The sequence below is a fragment of the Callorhinchus milii genome, unplaced genomic scaffold, assembly GCF_018977255.1.
Source record: "Callorhinchus milii isolate IMCB2004 unplaced genomic scaffold, IMCB_Cmil_1.0 Scaffold9, whole genome shotgun sequence".
Lineage (NCBI taxonomy): Eukaryota > Metazoa > Chordata > Chondrichthyes > Chimaeriformes > Callorhinchidae > Callorhinchus > Callorhinchus milii.
Genome location: NW_024704750.1, coordinates 2,264,339 through 2,269,817, shown reverse-complemented (window position 1 = coordinate 2,269,817; position 5,479 = coordinate 2,264,339). Strand labels below are relative to the sequence as shown.

General features: G+C 44.8%; 1 non-coding gene across 1 annotated transcript; it reads left to right on the top strand.

Annotated features, from left to right (window-relative positions):
* The first annotated feature begins 4,640 nt into the window (after positions 1-4,640).
* Positions 4,641-4,712, top strand: trnae-cuc. Its single transcript has one exon. It is a non-coding gene; the product is annotated as a tRNA-Glu (tRNA).
* The last annotated feature ends 767 nt before the right edge of the window (positions 4,713-5,479 follow it).

Genomic DNA, 5,479 nt, shown 5'->3' with positions numbered 1-5,479 from the left:
TTATGGTGTGTTAAACCCTGTCGCCAATGCCTTCAATTCACTGCAGAAAACGTAAGCTTGCAGCAATCTTGTTTTACAAAACAAAGTGCAGCTAAAATAACCGCTTGGCTGTGAGGAATAGCTGGGCACCAACACCATCAGAAGGGATACGAGGAGAAATTATTTTACCCTGAGAGTTGTTACGATCTAGAACTCACTGCGTGAAAGGCTGGTGGAAGCAGATTCAGTAATAACTTTCAAGAGGGAATTGGATAGGTAAATTTGCAAGGTTATGTGGAAAATGCAGGGGGAGTGGGACTGATCGAGCAGCTCTTTCAAAGAGCCGTCACAGAGCTGAATGGCCTCCTTCTGTGCTGTAGGACTCTATGATTCTGAAAGCCAGTATCTTGCCAACGAGCAGCTTGATCCACCAGCCCAGTGCTGAGGACCTTGTTTCTCACACATCACTGTGGAGAACTGTATGCGTGGGTCCGTGTCCAATACATCCAGGGAGCTTTTGATGCATGCAAATCAAACGTGTCACTCTCGTGTCCCCACTGACACTGTACGTCTTGCTCACAGATTGGAGGGACTGTGTAAAACTGGATTTAATTGAAGACATTTTCGATTTCGTGTCGCACACAAAATACACAGTCAATTCACTTTACAGTGTATTCTGTGAAGCTGCTTTGAGATGTCTCGAAGACCTGATAAGGTGCTATATCAAATGCAAGGATTATTGTTATTATTACCTCTTGCAGGTTATCCATCTCTCCCTCCTGCTCCGCTTTCAAAACCTATCAAAAGCCTCTCTCTGACTATCGCCTTAGGCCACTTTCCTCCTACTTCCCTCGCTCAGTCTCCCCTCCAAGGCTTTCTGAAGCTCTTTGTCATCTCGCGTATGTTTAAGACACTGTACAAGAGTAATTTGTTGTTGCTGTGGATTTCAGAAGCCATCTGCTGTTCCCTCCACGGAGCCAAAAGCATATCTGCAGAATCCATGCTGCAGCTTTCTTCACAAACCCAACATAGGCTGGAAGTCGTATAGTACATTATAATAAATAATAATAATAATCCTTGCATTTGTTATAGCGCTTTTCACGTCTTATCGACGTCTCAAAGCGCTTCACAGAATATGCTGTAAAGTGAATTGACTGTCTATTTGTGGGCGAAACGCAGCAGCCAATTGCGCACAGCAGCGTCCCACAAACAGCCGTGGATTGAAGTGACCAATTTATTATTGTTTTATTTTGGAGGGATTATTATTAGGCTCTGTGTGGAGTAAGGAAACTTGCCCAAGGTTTTGCCCGGCTGGGAACTGAACCCAGGTGTCTCGCTTGCAAAGCGAGTGCTCTAACCACTGAGCTACAGGACTCCGCAAACAAGGCTGTACTTCTTTGCCTCTGAGCTTAACATTAAAAGGTGCAATAGAACTTGTCAATGACCGGTTTGACCAGGTTGGAACTGTGTCACCACTTAGCACCTCTTACGAACTCTTAAGAATAGCCACCAAATGGTACCAAGCAATCAAGTGTGCGAATGGTCAATATCATAAAACTCCAGCAGTTTGCGGGAACGGAAGAGTTAAAACCTATCACTTGGGAGACATTCTGACTGGGATGAATAAGGAAATTGCTTTTTGCCCTGAAATGTGACGAGGAGGCTGTGCTTAAACAGGTCCCTCTAATAGTATACAGTAAATGACATGTTCCCAGGTTAGAACGGTCATTACGAGGAGATTGTAGTGGCAATGTTAACTCCCCCGCCCCCCCCCCCAAAATGTGAGCGTCTCCAGAACTGCACCCGTTTGCATATTCAAGAAGGGCTAGCAATGCGTTTACAATTTAGGTGATTCATTGGTTTCTAAGAATATGAATAATAGATAGGAAATGAATATTAATTGAAGTTTGAAGGGGGGAACAATTGCCGTGCTGAGGACAGAGAGGCGAAGTGAACAACGAAAAGAAGTTAAAATGCATTAACAGGAGGCAGGTTCCTGGAATAGAGCCACTTGCTGGATGGATTGGCAGCAGGTCTGCATTTCGAACCTAACAGCCCGTGATAAATAAAGTACGATTAGATGATCAACCTCCGCGAGCTGTGAAGCCAGGATAAGGTTGAAGAGGCACTGATGAGCGTTTGATATTCTGTTTAATTATATTCAATGAAGGTTCAAAGAAGACCGACCCAAAACAACACTGAGAACAATACACAACAGTGACCCTTCACACCCTGTCACCCCCCCCCTACCTCTCTGACCTGCTTTCTACCCACTCCACTACCCGCTGTCTCTGCTCGGCTGGCTCTGACCTTCTGCTTGTACCCTCATCCCCTCCGCTCCACCATCAGTGGAAGCGCTTTCAGCCACTATGCCCCAAAGCTTTGGAACTCTCTCCCCCACCCAATTCCTCTGCCCTTCGCCCCTCCTTCCCCTCTTTTATGGATTCCAGAGTATGGTGTGTGCACCTTAAAGATTGGTCTTGACAGAGTATACAGTGTGAGACTGTTCCCCTGGTTGGAGAATCTATAACCAGAGGTCACAGTCTTAAGATTAAGGGACAGCCTTTTCGAACAGAGTTGAGGAAACACTTCTTCACTCAGAGGGTAGTGACTTTATGGAATTCTCCACCCCAGAAGGCTGTAGATGCTCAGCCAGACCTTGAACATATTCAGGACTGAGATTGATAGGTTTCTAAAGGAGAGAGGGATTGATATGGGGATAAGATGGGCAGATGGAGTTAGGTTAGAAGATCAGCCATGATCTTATTGAATGGCGAGGCAGGCTCGAGGGGCTGAATGGCCTACTCCTGCTCCTAATTCCTATGTTTCTATGTTCCCCTCTTTTAGCTCATGACTGAAGACCTTCCTCTTAGACTGTACTTACGGATCACCTCCTCTGTCTCTCTGGCTCGGAGTCAGACTCCATCTCCCTGTTAAGCGCTCTGAGACACTGCCCCGTATGAAGGGCGCTATATAAATGCAAGTTGTTGTCGTTGCTGCTGCAGGATTTCAACATGGAAACTTGCTGTAAATCTCCCTGAAACAAAGTCATTCCTCCGCTCTCCTCTCCTTTTGTCCATCAGCAACATTTGTTCGTGTTTAAGGTGCACACACCATACTCCGTAATCCATAAAATAAGAAATAACTTGGAAAACAGCTGATCTGATTAATCTTAGGCTATGATGTTGCTTTAATGCTGCCCCACTTTTACCAGCAGAGGGCAAGAGCATCCAAAGTTTAAGTACATTTATTGGGGACGGGGAAGTCAAACATTTCCAGGATATTTTGGTAAATTTATAGAAGCCATTAAACTCTGCAGAAACAACTCTTCCCAAATTCCCTCTCTCACTCTCTCGACCGCAAAGTGTACTGACTGTGGGCGACACGCGGCAACGAATTGCGCACAGCAGTGTCCCACAAACAGTTGTGGATGGAGTGACCTCCCTCCCTCCTTCCCCCCTCTCTCTCTCTCTCTTCCTCCCTCACTGACTCTTTCTCTCTCTTTTGCTTTAAAAACAAAAGGCCATCAGAATACAGAGAATACGGAACTCAAGGAACTTATAGCTGTGAATCACAGCCCATCAAAACGTAACTGCTGCCACAGTATTGGCGGTGCAGTCTGTTCTGATTCAATTATGCATGTGGCTGGGAACCTGGGAGCAGAGACGCTGGTTGGCGTCAATAAGAGAGATGTTTAATCAAGTATGAGTAGAATATAAATCTATTACCCATCCCAATGGGAAAGGGTCCAGTACAGTTATACAATAGTCAGGACTAAACAATTTGCTCGTGTAACCTACTAACGGGCTGTTACTTTCAAGTGCTTTGAGACGTCTCGAAGACGTGATAAGGTGCTATATGAAATGCAAGGATTATTATTATTATTATTAGATCAGCAAACTGAGCACAAACTAGTGCCCATACCTTTTCATATCAGGAAGTGACTTTAACATACAAGCTAATTGTGGGAATGTTAGTTTTTATCGTTTATGGGGGGAAGGAGGGTGGGTTGGGTGGTAAGGGGAACGATGGCCTGAATGTTGCCATATAATCTGGTGAAAGATAAAAGGCAAAGTATTATAGATGAACGCAAGACTGAATGGGTTAGGGGTTGCGTTCTTTCGAACCGGAAAAGAAACTTTTACATGAAAGTCTATCTCCCCACTGCCCCAGACGAGGGCAAAGATCGTGGCAGAGTAACTGAGAGTGCAGCCACTCAGTCTCAGCTCCATCTCAGACTCTGTTGGTTTGGGTGTCAGCGCACAGCATAGAATCATAGAATCGTACAGCACAAAAAGAGGCCATTCGGCCCATCGAGTCTGTGCCGGCTCTTTGAATAGAAAAACCACAGACTCAGAGTGACACCGCAATCTAAATGTTTTTTGGGGGGAATTGCATTGCTTGGCTCCAGGCAAAGGGGGGAGTGGTGGAGGGAGAAACCAATGTGCTGACATGATGCCACAGCGCTGGTGTCTGTCTGTCCTGCGCACATGCCTGAGTGAGTTTTAAAGGTCATGGTTCTGCAGTGCTGTAAATGGTGCAGACATCAAACTTTAATGTGAATGTGCCACCAGAGTCCCTCCAACTGCTTCACGTTTTACTTAACTTTGATTTTATTTGGGAAAGTTTTATTTTCCTTTTCTCTCTCTCTCTTCAGTGGAGTCCTGTAGCTCAGTGGTCAGAGCATTCGCCTCTCAAGCGAGAGACCTGGGTTCGATTCCCGGCAGGGGGCGAAACCTTGGGTAAGTTTCCTTACTCCACATTCCTGGTAATAATTCCTCAAGAAAAAAAACCACAATAATAAATTGCTCGCTTCAATCCACGACTGTTCGTGGGACGCTGCTGTGCGCAATTGGCTGCCGCGTTTCGTCCACAAATATACAATCAATTCACTTTACAGTATATTCTGTGAAGCTCTTTGAGACGTCTCGAAGACGTGATAAGGCTCTATATCAAATGCAAGGATTATTATTATTATTATTATTCACAAACTCTTGCACACAGCAGTGCCCCACAAACAGTTATGGATTCAGTGACCAGATTATTATTATTTGTTAAAAAAATTTGAAGGGATTATTAACCATGGAAAAACGATCTGCCAATTGACTAAGAACAAGGTTCCTACTTACTGCAAGGTAAACAGAGGCGTGTGCGTAGAGTAAGAAAACTTGCCTAACATTTTGCCCTGTCTTTCCATTCCGATTCACACTCACAATCTTTTATACTGGAGCGAAAGCAGATTGTATTGCTCCTGAAACAACCTCTTCTCAGTCCTGCTAGTACTGGGGCTCCAGTACTATTCACTTTGGTTCAGCCTTCAGTTTCATTGGGCATCTGGCAGCGAATTCTCGCCAAGATTCGCACTACATCATTGCTAAACATGCATGCCAGAAGCAAAATATATCATAAATTGTCTTTTGCACTTTTCCTCCCCACCTGCGCACACTCACACCCCCCCAAATATCAGTCCGTCTCTATTCATAAATAAATATTATAAATA